The following is a 16,456-nucleotide window of genomic DNA, read 5'->3' as shown; positions in this document are numbered from 1 at the left end:
AAAGGCAGAACTGCGTCTGTGCCGTGGTGCCACGTCTCCCTCTATTCGCAGAAAAATCTCCATCGCCCAAGACCGGCTTCAGAGAAGCGCCGGTGGGCTCAGAGCATCACCTGGGCCCAGACCAGCACCCGAGGTCCTCAGGAGATGCCATTCTATTGTACTTCAATGCAGACGTTTAAGGAATGCCCTCTCTGGCTAACTAGTCCCCCTGTCCACTCCAGGGGCTCCCAGACCTCAGTGCTGTCTCAGAAGTACCACAAATCCCTATCATGTCCTGAAATAGGGAAGATCAGGCATCCTTTCTGGAAGACGGAAATGGCAACCCGCTCCAGTATTCTTGTCCGGAGAATTCCACGGACAGAGAGGCCTGGAGGGCTACAGTCCATGGGGTTGCAAAGAGTTGGACACGACTGAACGACTACCACACACACACACACACAAAGCAGAAGTGATGGTTCTGGACCTGGCTCTTCAGAGAACTGGCGATTCCGCTTTTTGTCCCTTGGAAAGCACATACTATGCAAGAAATCCAGCTCCCCCGACAGACCACAGACCTGTGAGAATCCCAAATTCTTGGGAGGAGTGTGGCCATGCAGAGGGGTCTCAAGGAGCCAGGCCTGTGAATGAAATGCTTTTGGATGATCTGGCCCCACCGCGGTCATGACCTCACAGCATGCAGACACGGCAGGGAGCTCACGCAATCCCCTGCCAGTTTCTGCCTGAATCCCCAGCCCACGGAATCAGGAGAAATAACAAGTCATTGTTTCGAACCACTTAGTTTCTTGCACGGCAACAGAAAACGTGCCTCCTGGACATGTTCAGGCCTGATCTCATAGATATTGGTTCCATCCTATGCTGACATTCTGCTCTGTGGTTGCATTTAGTTGTATGACAAATGTAGTTTAGTCAAACAGTTCAGGTTACAAACTCATCTTGTGTCCCATTGTCAGATATCTCGTCTCTGCCAGGACCCAGCTGTGAGGTGGCTGTATTTGCAGATACAGTGTAGTTGTTCACAGAACAAGCACGGCTTTGCCCCTGGGGTCTCCTGTGGGAGCTGGGTGGAGGTTGCATCTCTGTCTGCCAGGGATGCCATAATTTTAGGTCCGCTGGATTTTACAGTGAAACTGGTGGGACTGTTTGAAATGAAGCCTGCAGCTCTGCCAAGGGTTCTTGTATCAGGCTCCACTCAAAATCAGCGACCTAATGGGGGACCCAGTGTGTGAGTCAAAGTAGCACAGCCAAATGTCAGATACGAAGCCCCGCAACCCAAACAGTCTTGCAAACAGGGTGCTTTTCCTTTGCAGTGAGCATGCAAGGTGCAGGAGTCTGTGCCTCACTTAGCGGTGGCTGTTAAGCCCCAGACCATAGCAGCCCTGGAACTGTCACTGATGGAGCAAGCACTTCTGAGCTCCCTTCTAGCATGCATGCATCTTGTCAGAGTGTTCCCTAATTCTTTCTTCCAGATTCAACTAGAAAAAAATGTCATCAATGTCAAGGGCCAGCATGATGTTCCACAGGAGAGCAGGACAGTCAAATCCTTCTGGATTTTACGTGTCAAAGAGCTGGAGATGTGGTGAGGCTCTGAGACAAGACTGTAAAGGTCTTCCTTCATTCTGCCCAGGTGAGGGCAGGCTGCTTCTGCTTATTTTTTCTGATAGGAGTGGAGGTGGAGGGGGGCCTGGAGGTATGATCGGTAGTTGTCAACCAGGGGCCAAAATCCCTGGAGAAGGAAATAAGAAACCACTCCAATATCCTTGCCTAGAAAATCCCATGGTCAGAGGAGCCTGGCTGGCTATGGTCCATGGGATTGTGTGACTTGGACACGACTTCACAGGGAAACTAAGTGATAAAGTGTCCCCAAGAACTACAAAATGCAAGCAGTGAGGGCAACCCACCCATGGCACAGGCTGGTAGGGCATTGGCACGAGTGCAGATGGAAGTAATGGGGTATCTGAGAAGTTGACAAAAGAGGAACCCCAAAAGAGCAACTAGTACTCCCTAAAATCTGTGATGGTCTAACTTGAGAGCAGCACCTGACGCTGAACAGTTTTAACAGCGTTGTAGTACCATTTACATGGGTAATAGGTGAGTGCAAGGAGTCCAAGGTGAACGTGCAAAGGTCTAGAGAGCCTAGCCTCTGTAAGTCTCAAAACTGACTTCCAAGACTCCCTCCCAGGGACTTCCCTAGTGGTCCAGTGGTTAGGACTCTGAGTTCCCAGTGCAGGAGCATGGGTTCAATCCCTGATCTGGGAACCAGGATCCCGTATGTCTCATAGTGAGGCCAAATAAATAAATAAGAGTGCTTTAAAAAAAAAAAAAAGTGGCTGTACCATTAAAAAAAAAAAAAAAAGACTAACTTCCAGAACAGAACCTCAACTAAGGAGAAAGTCCCAAGAGTGAAATCAGATTTCACAGGACAGGGATGAAAAAGACAATGGAAGAAAAGGCCCAAAGTTGGGGTGGAGGAAAAGAGACCAGAAATCTCAGAAAGCAAGCTATCATGTTTGTTAATGCTTTTGGAAGTTAGATGGGCCTCTCTCAACTCTGCCTCTTTCTAAAAATTCAGAGAAACTAACCTCACATAAAAAATAGCAATAGAAAAGTATCAGAATCAAATCTTATGGAAATTCTTATAAGAAAAAAAAAAGAATAAGGAGTAAATAACATCCTTACAGATAAGAACATGCCATCATCTTACAACAGAGAACAGTGAATCTCTATTTCAAGGTAAATTTAAATTCATTTTTAAAATAATACAAGTTTATTTCCTTTTTAAAGAATTGGATAGAAGAGCCACTGGAGCTCAGTCATGACTGACTCTGCCACCCCATAGACTGTAGCCTGCCAGGGCCACTGCCCGTGGGATTTCCCAGGCAAGAATACTGGAGTGAGTTGCCATTTCATACTCCAGGGAATCTTCCTGACCCAGGGATTGAGCCTGTGTCTCCTGCATTATACACATATTCTTTACCACTAGCTCCACCTGGGAAGAGCCATTAGGGGACCCAAGCAAAGAAGGAGATTGGGCAGAGAGGTGGCTTAGCAGGTGGTTAGGACAGAGGGAGGAAGATGTCCAAGTGAGACTCAGGAGTTTGGGGTGAAAAGATTGATTGCCTAGGGTGACTGAGCAAATAAAGTAGTATTGAGGACAAAAATAATGAGGACAGCAAGAATCATAGTTTTTATTGTCTGAGATTTGAAATGAGGGCAAGGCGAAAGGAATACTCTGCTGTTGGATTGGAATTGGGGGTGTTAATGAGCACTCACAGGTTTCTGTAGAAACAGAATATGTAAATATAGGTGTGTGTGTGTGACCCTGTGCACCCACGTACGCCCACAGTCACACAGGCACATGTTAGTCTGCTTGTGCTGCTATAATAAAATACCATAGATTAACCATAGGCTTAAACAACCGACATTTATTTCTCACCGCTCTGGAGCTTGGAAGTTCAAGACCAAGGTGCTGGCTGATTCACTTCCTGGTGAGACCCCTCTTTCTGGCTTTCAGACAGCCACCTTTGAGAGGAAATCTTGAGTGTTCCCATACATACATATGCAAAAGATGACTATGTGAGGTGATGGATGTGTGAATTAGCTTGACTGTGGTCATCGTCATTTCACAGTACATGTATAGATATTATATATAAATAGGTATCAAATCCTCCTATTATACACTTCAAATAAATACACATATTGGGGATGTCTCTAGAGGTTCAGGGGTTAAGACTCCACGCTTTCACTGCAGGGGTCACAGGTTCTATCCTTGGTCACTGAACTCAGATCTCACATGCTGCATGAAGCAGCCAAAAAATAAATTAATTAAAAATAAATAGTTCAGGGGGGAGGGGACATGTGTACACCTATGGCTGGTTCTTGTTGTTGTATGGCAGAAACCAACACAGCATTGTAAATCAATTATCCTCCAATTAAAAATAAGTAAATATGTTTCATTTGTCAATTATGCCTCAATAAAGCTGGGGAAAAATAAAGGTCCTCAGCACCACGAACACAGAAAAGTAACCCCAAAACTGATGAACATTAAGCCTATGCTTACTTGTAAATTTAAGGCTAAATGAAAATTAAAAGAGAGAGAACATTGTGTAATGGTAATATGCTCTATACAAATATAGTAGAGCTATATGAGGAAAGTATAAGGAAGAGCTTTCAGCCTTTTTAGTGATTATATGATGAAAATATTCCATTATATAACATAGTTGGTAGTTTCAGTGTTGTTATCCTGGGACTGTAAACTATATAATGAGGGATAAACTTTACTTTGTCTTGTCCATTAAAGAAGCTAAAAGTAATCACCAATCCAGTAACAATGAGCATCCCAAGCATATTAGTCTGTTCAGGTTGCCATAAAAGAAAAAAAAAAAAAAAAGGCACTGATTGGATGGCTTAAACAACAGACTTTTATTTCTCCCAGTTCTGGAAGCTAAAAGTCCCAGATCCAGGTGCTGGCTGGTTCACTCCCCTTCCCAGCTTGTCCATAGCCACCTTCCTGCTATGTCCTCACAAGAGAGAAAGAACTGTCTGGTCATCAGAGTAGGGCCCACTCCTTTAACCTCATTTGATGTTGGTTATCTTTGAAAGGTCCTAGCTCCAAATGCAGTCACACTAGGGGGCTAGGGCTTTGACACATGAACTTGGGGGAGTAAGTGGACACAATTCAGACCATAGTGCCTAGTACTCAAACTCAGTAGCTTCAGTGGTGTCTGACTCTTTGTGACCCTATGGACTGTAGCCCGCCAGGCTCCTCTGTCTATGGGATTTTTCAGGCAAAAATACTAGTTCAGTTCAGTTCAGTCACTCAGTCATGTTCAACTCTTTGCAACCCCGTGGCGTGCAACACACCAGCCATCACTAGCTCCTGGAGCTTGCTCAAATTCATGTCCATTGAGTCAGTGAGGACATCCAACCATCTTATCTTCTGTCATCCCTTTCTCCTACTAGAGTAGGTTGCCATTTCCTCCACCAGAGGATCTTCTCAACCCAGAGATCGAACTCATGCCTCCAAGGAAGCCCTGATACCATTCAATTGAAACCTGATACCATTTGCACTATTAATTGAAGAAATTAGTACTTCTTGGACTTACCTAGTGGCCCACTGCATAGGGTTCTGTGCTTCACCTGCAGGGGGCACAGGTTCAATCCCTGGTTGGGAAACTGAGATCTCACATGCCATGTGGCCAAAAAATAAAATAAGTAAAAAAATAAAAGAAAAGAAACTAGTACTTCTTAAAAAAATGGCTGACTTTCAGGTCTAGGGAAGGAAATGTTGCAAGACTAGAACATCCTGTCTTTCTAGATAATAAGGAAGCTATCAAATATTCCTAGGATCTTGCCAAAAAGAATCAAGAACCAAGATAAAGAGACTCTCACTGGCCAAAGAAAATCCAACTGGAGCTTCAAAATGAAAATAATTGCAAGTTTTTGGAACTCCTCAAACAGGTTTAAATTTATGATTTCAAAATTATATTTTTAAAAAATCAGTGAGTCATCAATGAGAACAACTAGCTCTCTGTATCTCCAAATCTGTGGGTCTGCAGAGGGGTGATTGTCCAATGCCATTTTAGAAATGAAAGAAGAGTCGTTACGACTGATACCACACAAATAGAAATGATCGTAAGAGACTACTACGAACAAATTGAACAATGCAGAAGTGCATAAAATCCTAGAAATACACACTCTATCAAGACTGAATCTTGAAAAAGTAGGAAATCTAGACAGACTAATCTGTGATAAGAAGAATGAATTAGTAATCAAAAACTTCCCAACAAGGACCATGACCAGATGGCCTCACTGTTAAATTTTAGCAAGCGTTTAAAGAAGAATTAATACCAATCTTCTCAAACTCTTCCATAAAATATAAGAGGAGAGAATACTTCCAACTAATTTTATAAGGCCAGTATTTCCCCAGTACCAAAATTAGACAAGGACAGTACAAGAAAATCATAGGCCCATATACTGATGAAGTGAAAAAGCATTAGTCACTCAGTTGTATACAACTTTTTGTGACCCCACGGACTGTAGCCCACCAGGTTCCTCTGTCCATGGAATTCTCCAGACAAGAATACTGGAGTGGGTAACCATTCCCTTCTCCAAGGGCACTTTCTTGACCCAGGGATCGAACTCAGGTCTCCTGCATTGTAGGCAGATTCCTAACAATCTGAGACACCAGGGAAGCCCCATACTGATGAACATGAATGCAAAAATTCTCAACAAAATACTAGCAAACTGAATTTATTATGTTTAATGTATTCAACAATACATTAGAAGGATCATATATAATCATCAAATTATGTTTATTCCACTTAAAAGTTTATTTTTGTTCTGATTTTAAAAGAAATTGAAACATTTTTATAGGCCCCTAAAAATATGAAAGACTCCAGGCACTGGGCCTTCTGCATCCAATGAATTAAGTTGGCCTTGGTCTTTCCACCATCTCTGTACCCCTAGTTCTAATACTGAGCAAGTCAATACTCAGTAAATTTTTGTTGAGTGAAGGCAATAGTCTAGACATGCCTACTTCAAAAAAATTGAAGCCAATGAGAGAGTAGTTTCAGAAGAAATTTCTATAACTGTGAACTTTATGCAAATTGAAGGGGATTTAAGGAAGGGAGAGAGATGTTAATTTGGTGAGTGGAATTCAAGTTTTCATCCCCAAACCGGGGAACACCAGGCTGTTAGCATCACTGAAAGGCAAAACAAGAGAAAATCAAAGACAATTTTTGCCTCCTGCGGTATTTTGCAAAGGCCTGGGCCTGCATGGGTCTCGCCCCTGGATTTGGACAGCTGTCAGGAAAATCAGCAGGAAAAGGGAACAAACATATGTCAAGACACAGGGAACATCAGACTGTGAAAGGCGGTCCACAGGCCCCGCTCCACCAGATGGCAGTGTGTCAACAGGGAGTTGGACAGCGTGTCCAAGAGGTACCAATTGCAGGAATTTGTGCTGATGCCAAAGCAGAGGCACTGTCTGTTTGAATTATCGCTGATAAATTTTCTTTTTATTATCTAATGAGGATTTTTTATTGACACAAAGAACACATAAAGGTGTACATTATCATAGTCCTTGCCAAGACATGCAATCAAGATAAAGACATGCAAATACATCAGTAATATTTATGGATAGTCACTGTACAACAGTTAAATCACTGGGAACTTCCCTGATGGTCCAGTGGCTAAGACGCCATGCTCCCAATGCAGGAGACCTGAGTTCAATCCCTGGTCAGGGAATTCATTCCCACATGTGCCAACTAAGACCCAGAGCAGCCAAATAAATAAATAAATAAAAATGAGTATTTAAAAAGATGAAGACATGCAAATACACCAGCAATATTTATGAATAGTCACTGTACAAAAATTAAATCAGCATTATTTTTATTTCCTTTAATGTGGCTGCACCAGGTCTTAGTACAGACTCTTAATTGTCACATGTGGGATCTTGTTCTTATATATAGTATGGATAAATAACAAGTTTTGACAGTATAGCTGTCCCAAGGGCTTCCCAAGTAAAGAATACTTCCCTGTAAAGAATCCACCTGCCAGTACAGGAGACACGGGATTGAACCCTGGGTCAGGAAGACCCCCTGGAGGAGGAAAACCAATCCAGTATCCTTGCCTGGAAAATTCCATGGACAGAGGAGCCTGTGTCCATGGCATCACAAAGAGTTGGACAGGACTGAAAAGACTGACCACATACATACTGTATAGCACAGGGAACTATATCAGATATCCTGTGATAAACTATAATGGAAAAGAATATTTTAAAAAAGAATGTCTGTGCATGACTAAGTCACTTTGCTGTATAGCAGAGATTAACACAACACTGTAAATCAACTCTGCTTCAAAAAATTAATAAAATTTAAAATGTATATATCCTCTTTGTAAAGGGACTCCACTCATTTTGGATTAGGGCCCATCCTAATGACCTTATTTTAACTTGATCATCTCTTTAAAGACCATATCTCCAAATACAGACACAGTCTAAGGTCCTGGGAGTCAGGACTTCAGCATATGGGCTTGTTCTACACAGCTCCTCCAATAACAACACCCCAGTTCTCATCCTGGTTCTCCAGCTAAGTAACTGGGCAATGTAGTCATGCTGAGCAAGTCACTCACTGGGCCTCAGGCTTTGGCTATAAAATGAGGTCATTGGATGATGTCATCTCTGTGGTCTAGAAGTCTGTGATCATGACAATCAATACAAGTCTGAACTTTGCAAGACCGGGAACACGATGATTTCCAAACGAGCCACAAAGGACAATTGTCTCTGTGCATAGACATTGGTGTGTTTGTGCATACAGATGTCCTCTCTACTCTTGTAGGTATAAAGACAACTTTCATCCCCTTATGGGAGTTGTCTTCCCATGCACACAGGCATTCAGTGCTTTCAAGACAACAGCAGCACAAAACACAGTAAGATGTATTTTCTCCAAGTAAGTTGGTCGTTTTCCCTTTACTGCATCTTTGAAAGAAAAGAAATGCATTTAAGGACCTACAAGTAATCCATGGACTGTGTTTTCCAGTCACCCCATCCTCTTTCATGAGTCCTTGTTCATGCAAGTGATCTTCTCCCTGCATGGATCCCTCTCTCCTATACCTCCTCCTGCCCTATTTCTGCCAGCAAGCAGCTATATGAAGTGAAAGTGTTAGTCGCTCAGTCGTGCCTGACTCTTTGCAATCCCATGGACTGTAGCCCACCAGGCTCCTCCATCTATGAAACTTTCCAGGCAAGAATACTGGAGTGGATTGCGGTTTCCTTCTCTGGGGGATCTTCTTGACTCAGGGATCAAAACCGGGTCTTCCACATCACGGGCAGACTCTAATGTCTGAGCCACCAGGTGAGACCAAACTATATCAAGACTTAAGTCAAATGTTACTTTCTCCATAAAACATTCCAGAATCATCTGCTCTTTCCACCTTGCTCATCTAGCAAATGGTATGCATGCCTGCTAAGTAGCTTCAGCTTTGTTTGACCCTCTACAACTCTATGGACTGTAACCCGCCAGGCTCCTCTGTCCTTGGGATTCTCCAGCCAAGAATACTGGAGTGGGTTGCCATGCCCTCCTCGAGGGCATCTTCCCAGCCCAGGGATCGAACCTGAGTTTCTTATGTCTCCTGCATTGGCAGATAGATTCTTTACCACTAGCGCCACCGGGAAACCCCAGCACATGGTGTGCCCATCTGTAAAAATAATTATAGTTGCCCACACATACATAGCACTTACTTTGTGCCAGGCAGAAGTCTATATGCTTTATGTACAACTCATTCAATTCTCACACCTACCCTATGAGGAAGACAAACAGACACTGTTATTATCCCCATTTAATAGATGAGAAAACTGAGACACAATGAGGTTAATTGACATGTCCAAATATACTCGCAAAGTGATAGCAGTATGATTCAAAGCCACACACTCCAACTCCAGAGGCAGAGCAAGCCATTCAGTACCAGATTCTATACCACATTGTTTTATAATTAATATTTATTTAGATATCTATCTCTCAGTAGATAGTATGCTTCTTGGTGACAAGGACTGACTCTTTTTTTGCAAAACAAATAACTTTTTATCGAAGGATCATTGATTTGCAATGTGTTAGTTTCAAGTAGACAGCAGAGTGATCCAGTTATATATGTATGAAACTTTTTCAGATTCTTTTCCATTACAGGTTATTGCAATGCTTTATTGCATATAGTTCCCTGTGCCCTACAATAGGTCGTCTTGTTTACCTATTTTGTATGTAGTGGTGGGTACCTGTTCAACCCAAACTCCTAATTTATCCCTTCACCCTCCTTTCCCCTTTGGTAACCATAAGTTTGCTCTCTATGTCTGTGAGTTTATTTCTGTTTTGTAAAAATGTTCATTTGTATCAGTTTTTTAGATTCCATATAAAAGTGATATCACATGATATTTGTCTTTCTCTGTCTGACTTACTTCGCTTAGTATGATCATCTCTAGGTCCATCCATGTTATTACAGATAAGGACCATTTCTTAGTCATCTTTTTTCTTACAGCCTGGTACAGACCTGGCCCATGACAGATAGTTTAATAGTGAATAAATGTATTTGTTACTTGGTCTCTCTGCTGTTTACTGAGCATGTGGTGCCTGGCACCTCCCTTCTCCCTGGATCTCCCCAGCTCCCATTCTTCTCTTAACACCCACTAGAGCATCTTATTTCCGGCCTGTGTTCCTCAAGTCCAAATAAACTCTGAGGTGTATCTGTCTACCATTGGGGCTGTTGGTGGGATAGAGATGGGCCCAAATGACTTCTAATAAATACAGTACCTAATGTGCATATCTCAGCTTCAGGTTTAGACATGACCCCTCCTTCTCAAATTTCTTTGGTTCCCCCATCTGCTCGTTTCCACCATTACCACAAGCTGTCTGCCCAGAATTACTGGAATAGAGGAGGGGAACAGACAGGTAAGTGGGATGCTTATCCAGGGGGCTATTCATTCAAAAAGAACCTGACACACATGGAAAGTCTTGTCCCATAGCCCTCAAATACACATTTGAAACATGCAGTTTTGTTAAAGAATCATATCTCCAAGATAACACAGAAAATATAGGCATGGCTTTCACAATATACATTCTCTTTCTCTTAATAAAATAAGTGGCTACCATTAACATCCAACCACTGTATTAAGCCCTTTACATGCATTATCTTTTCTAATTTTCACAAAAACCAATGAGGGAAGCTATCCTTTTCATCTTCATTTTACCAATGAGTAACCACAAGCTCAGAGAGTTTAAATAATTTGCTGGGACTTCCACAGCTAGCAAAGGTCAAAACCAGGATTCCAGCCTCAAGTCCAGAGCTAAAGTGCTCCACACTTCTCCCTGTGGCCTCCTGGGTCACTTTCAATTGACTCCTAATTTCTCTAACTCTCATCTGCCCAAGAGAAAAACATGGGGGAAGAGAAAAGAGAAAAAAACAAGAAGGATAGGAATTGAAGAAAAAGAAGCAGATTAAGATGGAAAGGAGAGAACAGGCTGTAGAGAAGACATGGGAAGATAAAGAGGAACCAGCCTGGCTACTGTGTACCCCTGACGTCGTTACGTTCAATGCCAGATATGAAACTGCCGAGTAAGTCTTTTTCCATTTGTTTTATTTTTTAATTTATTTTTAAAAATTTTGTTCATTTACATTATTTTTGGCTGCACTGGGTCTTCGTTGCTGTGCGTGTGCTTTCTCTAGTTGCAGTGAGTCGGGGCTACTCTGGTTGTGGTGTTTGGGCTTCTCATTGCGATGGCTTCTCTTGTTGCAGAGCGCAGGCTCTACAGTGCCCAGACTTCAGTAGTTGCGGCATACGGGCTTAGTTGCCCCACGGCATGTGGGATCTTAGTTTCCAGACCAAGGATTGAACTTGTGCCCCCTGCAGAGGAAGTGCAGGGTTCTTACCACTGGACCACCAGGAAAGCCCCTCCATTTGTTTTAAATAACAAAATTCAGTAAATGCACTTCGGTGGGACATGGTAAGGCTGTGTCCCATATGAGCCAAGGCTGTCCATGCAGACATGCCCTGTGGGCAGAAGGAAGACCCAGATGGAGAGAACCAGAGATGCTGACCAGCAAGGTTGATGTAGTTGTTCTTCCTAAATCTCCTTTCCATATTTTTCTGTCTATCTCTTTCTCTTAATGTGAATGCATGGAAGTGTAAAATTGAGTCATTTAGTTAGCAAAATTAGGATTAATCTATGTAATCTTCTGTTTAGCCCTGCAGGGTTAACTCAGTAAATGTAGTTAGTGTGTGTGTGTGTGTGTGTGTGTGTGTTTCCACATGCATGCACGCGCGTGCTCAGTCTCATCAGACTCTCTGCAACCCCACGGACTATAGCCCACCAGTCTCCTCTGTCCTTGAGATTTCCTAGGCAAGAATACTGGAGTGGGTTGCCATTTCTTCCTCCTCCTGACCCAGAGATCAAACCCGTGTCTCTTGAATCTCCTGCAGGCAGATTATTTACTATCTCGCCACAGAGAAAGGTCTGATTAAGCATCATCAGATGCAAACCAGCCTATTCTATGTCCATCTTGTATTTTTCTCTCGGGAGTCCTCCACACCAATATTCCCCACCTGATTTGGACAATGTGTTAGAAATAGTCCCTAAATTTCTCTGTGTGTAACTGAGCAGGGCCCTATGGGGCCTTCCCTCCACCCTAGCACCATCTGCTTTCTCTGAAGTACCTATTGAATAGATAATAGTATTTGATGCACATTTCCTGAATTGTTTTGCAGATATAAAAACAAAAACAAACAAACAAAAAAAAACCCACTAAATGAAAGAACTACTTGATGAGCCTGAGCACACAGCCCCAGGCCTCCTGAAGCCTAAGGACTGATCACGTTCACCCCTGTAACACTACCCTGCTCCCTCACCATCAGCAGATCAGAGAATTGGGTTGGATAAGATCCATCTAGTACCCTTCTACCCCCACCTCCCTTGCCTGGCTTTTAAAAATCCTTTGCTGAAACCCCCCAGGGAAACCCTTTATAGAGCATGAGGCACCCATCTCCTTGCATGGCCTTGCAGTAAACTGTTCTCTGCTTCAAAGTCCCAACATTTCTGTTTGTTTGGCCTCACTGTGCATTGGAAACACAAACTTGCGTTAACACATGTCTTCACATTTCTCAAGGAGGAGGGAAAGCTTGTGTTCATTCCAAGTGTGTACAGTTGGAATTAAGAGAGGCAACACTGGAGCTCAAGAGGAGAGAGGAGGACTGGGAGTCCTGGCCAGAAAACAAACTGCCCAAATAAATACAGGAAGTCCAAGAAAAGGCAGAATATAACACTCTTTAAGGGACTAACAGTCTGTGAGCAATTAGCTGTATGACTGCAGGCTAATCAGCAACCTCTCTGATGCTTTTATCTGCAACAAAATAAGATGTTGAACTCTAAGATCACCAAGATACTCATCTGGCTATGGAAGCCAAGTTCTGCTAATCCATCCCGAGATTTTTCTGAAGAAAAATAACATCTTCAAGACAAAGGAGAACAAGGAGTGATAGATAGGAAATTACAGCCTCACTGCTTTCTCTTGATGAAAAGAGACCAATTCACAACCAAGTATCCTACCTACTGACCAGGAAAAGAGCTCTGGATATAAGCCAGTCATTTGTATTTCAGCTTTTCACTAGTGAAAATACTTGTCTATTTTAATTGAAGATTGAATTTGCTTAACTACTGAGTTGGTTTAATAGGCTGGCATTAGAATAGAAGATCTAACATGTATCTCTGTAATTTATCGTTTTTCATTGTGAATTCGATCATACATTTTGTATAAGTGCAAATGTAAAACATTTTGATGCAAAATTCATAGAGCAGAAGTCTATTAAAATGAAATTAAAATGGGATCCTTTCTCTTTGACAGCTAAGCTCAATAACTTTAGTCTCAGATTTATTGGGTTGGCCTAAAAGTTCATTTGGGTTTTTCCATAAGATGTTATTTTTAAGCACTGGACTATAGGTGGGGGTTGGATTAGGGGTCTAGGTAGGGGGAGTTTGTCTCAGCACCCCCTCCCTTCCCCGCCACACCCCAAGCCTCTCTTCTTAGCCTCCAGGTTGGAATGACCTCCCCAGTCACCCCCACTCCTATTTTATATTTGATTTTTGAGGGAAGGGAAGGGGAAGGGGAACCTTTCCTCCCTGCATTTTTCCACCTGTGATAACTCCCAGCTTGGCTTTGTCATTCTCCCAAAACTCCAGCTCTCCAGATAGCCCTCCATCCTATTTGCATCAAAACTCAGCGGCCCTGTCCTCCATTTCCTTAGGGCTGCATTCCTGAGAATTTGCAGTCGATTGTGCTGGCCTCCTAAAGGCCTGAATGCTCTGCAGGTGCATTGGTAGAAAAGGAGAGCAGGGGGAAAAGGAGGAGGTAACTCTGTCCAGGATGACTTTACCCTCTGCCCCAAAGCCTGGAGGGCAATTCCTGGTGCTCACCTTAAAAGGGTTCTTAATAAACAGGAGTGATTTCAGAGGCAAATACTCTAATGTATGCTCAGAAATATGATCAGTTATTTGAAGAGAGTCATCCAGGCAATAAGCACTAAGCAAGCTTGTCATATAAGAGAAAATTCAAGTATTTAGAAATGTTTAACATGGAAAGATACAAGCATCTGAATGCAGAGTTCCAAAGAATAGCAAGAAGAGATAAGAAAGACTTCCTCAGCGATCAATGCAAAGAAAGAGAGGAAAACAACAGAATGGGAAAGACTAGAGATCTCTTCAAGAAAATTAGAGATGCCAAGGGAACATTTCATGCAAAGATGGGCTCGATAAAGGACAGAAATGGTATGGACCTAACAGAAGCAGAAGATATTAAGAAGAGGTGGCAAGAATACACAGAAGAACTGTACAAAAAAGATCTTCACGACCAAGATAATCACGATGGTGATCACTCACCTAGAGCCAGACATCCTGGAATGTGAAGTCAAGTGGGCCTTAGAAAGCATCACTATGAACAAAGCTAGTGGAGGTGATGGAATTCCAGTGGAGCTGTTTCAAATCCTGAAAGATGATGCTGTGAAAGTGCTGCACTCACTATGCCAGCAAATTTGGAAAACTCAGCAGTGGCCACAGGACTGGAAAAGGTCAGTTTTCATTCCAATCCCAAAGAAAGGCAATGCCAAAGAATGCTCAAACTACCGCACAATTGCACTCATCTCACATGCTAGTAAAGTAATGCTCAAAATTCTCCAAGCCAGGCTTCAGCAATACGTGAACAATGAACTTCCTGATCTTCAAGCTGGTTTTAGAAAAGGCAGAGGAACCAGAGATCAAATTGCCAACATCTGCTGGATCATTGAAAAAGCAAGAGAGTTCCAGAAAAATGTCTATTTCTGCTTTATTGACTATGCCAAAGACTTTGACTGTGTGGATCACAAGAAACTGTGGAAAATTCTGAAAGAGATGGGAATACCAGACCACCTGACCAGCCTCTTGAGAAACCTATATACAGGTCAGGAAGCAACAGTTAGAACTGGACATGGATCAACAGACTGGTTCCAAATAGGAAAAGGAGTATGTCAAGGCTGCATATTGTCATCCTGCTTATTTAACTTATATGCAGAGTACATCATGAGAAATGTTGGGCTGGAGCAAGCACAAGCTGGAATCAAGATTACGGGGAGAAATATCAATCACCTCAGATATGCAGATGACACCACCCTTATGGCAGAAAGTGAAGAGGAACTAAAAAGCCTCTTGATGAAAGTGAAAGAGGATAGTGAAAAAGTTGGCTTCAAGCTCAACATTCAGAAAACGAAGATCATGGCATCTGGTCCCATCACTTCATGGGAAATAGATGGGGAAATAATGGAAACAGTGGCTAACTTTATTTTTCTGGGCTCCAAAATCACTGCAGATGGTGATTGCAGCCATGAAATTAAAAGACACTTACTCCTTGGAAGGAAAGTTATGACCAACCTAGATAACATATTGAAAAGCAGAGACATTACTTTGCCAACAAAGGTCAGTCTAGTCAAGGCTATGGTTTTTCCAGTAGTCGTGTATGGATGTGAGAATTGGACTGTGAAGAAAGCTGAGCACTGAAGAATTGATGCTTTCGAACAGTGGTGTTGGAGAAGACTCTTGAGAGTCCCTTGGACTGCAAGGAGATCCAACCAGTCCATTCTAAAGGAGATCAGTCCTGGGTGTTCATTGGAAGGACTGATTCTAAAGCTGAAACTCCAATACTTTGGCCACCTCATGCGAAGAGTTGACTCATTGGAAAAGACTCTGATGCTGGGAGGGATTGGGGGCAGGAGGAGAAGGGGACAACAGAGGATGAGATGGCTGGATGGCATCACCAACTCAATGAACGTGAGTTTGAATGAACTCCGGGAGTTGGTGATGGACAGGGAGGCCTGGTGTGCTGCAGTTCATGGAGTCGCAAAGAGTCAGACATGACTGAGTGACTGAACAGAACTGAACTGAACTGAACATGGAAAAGAAGTTTCTTAGAAAACCAAATATCACCCAGGAAGAGGTATCTGATTTGTAATTTTGACTCCAGAGGGAAAGTAAAAAGAATAAGGGTAGATTTCAATTCCATTTAAGAAAAATCTCTGAAAACGTTAAGAAGTACCTGTTAGTGGAATTGAAACAGGAGGGAAGAGGGATAGGGCACAGCCTTTGAAAGAATGACATGACCACCGGACCTGACAAAAACTGGTTAGATCCAACTAGGTCCAAGATGGTGGGAGATTCAACTTCCTGTGGAACTTAAGACTCATTATACACGTACTGTAATGCATTAACTAAATGACACACCGTAACAGTTCTTAGGCCAACACTAAAAGGCCAAAAAATTGGGCAACCCTAAAAGCCCAATTCCTGGAAATCTCTGCCCCTTCCCCAAAATAGTTGGACTAATCCTTCCACTTACTAGACTGTGAAATTACACAGCCCGTAAAACCTAATCACCTCACATTTCAGGCCCCCTG

Source organism: Ovis canadensis, chromosome 21 (genome assembly GCF_042477335.2).
Source record: "Ovis canadensis isolate MfBH-ARS-UI-01 breed Bighorn chromosome 21, ARS-UI_OviCan_v2, whole genome shotgun sequence".
Classification (NCBI taxonomy): Eukaryota; Metazoa; Chordata; class Mammalia; order Artiodactyla; family Bovidae; genus Ovis; species Ovis canadensis.
This window is presented reverse-complemented; position numbering follows the sequence as displayed.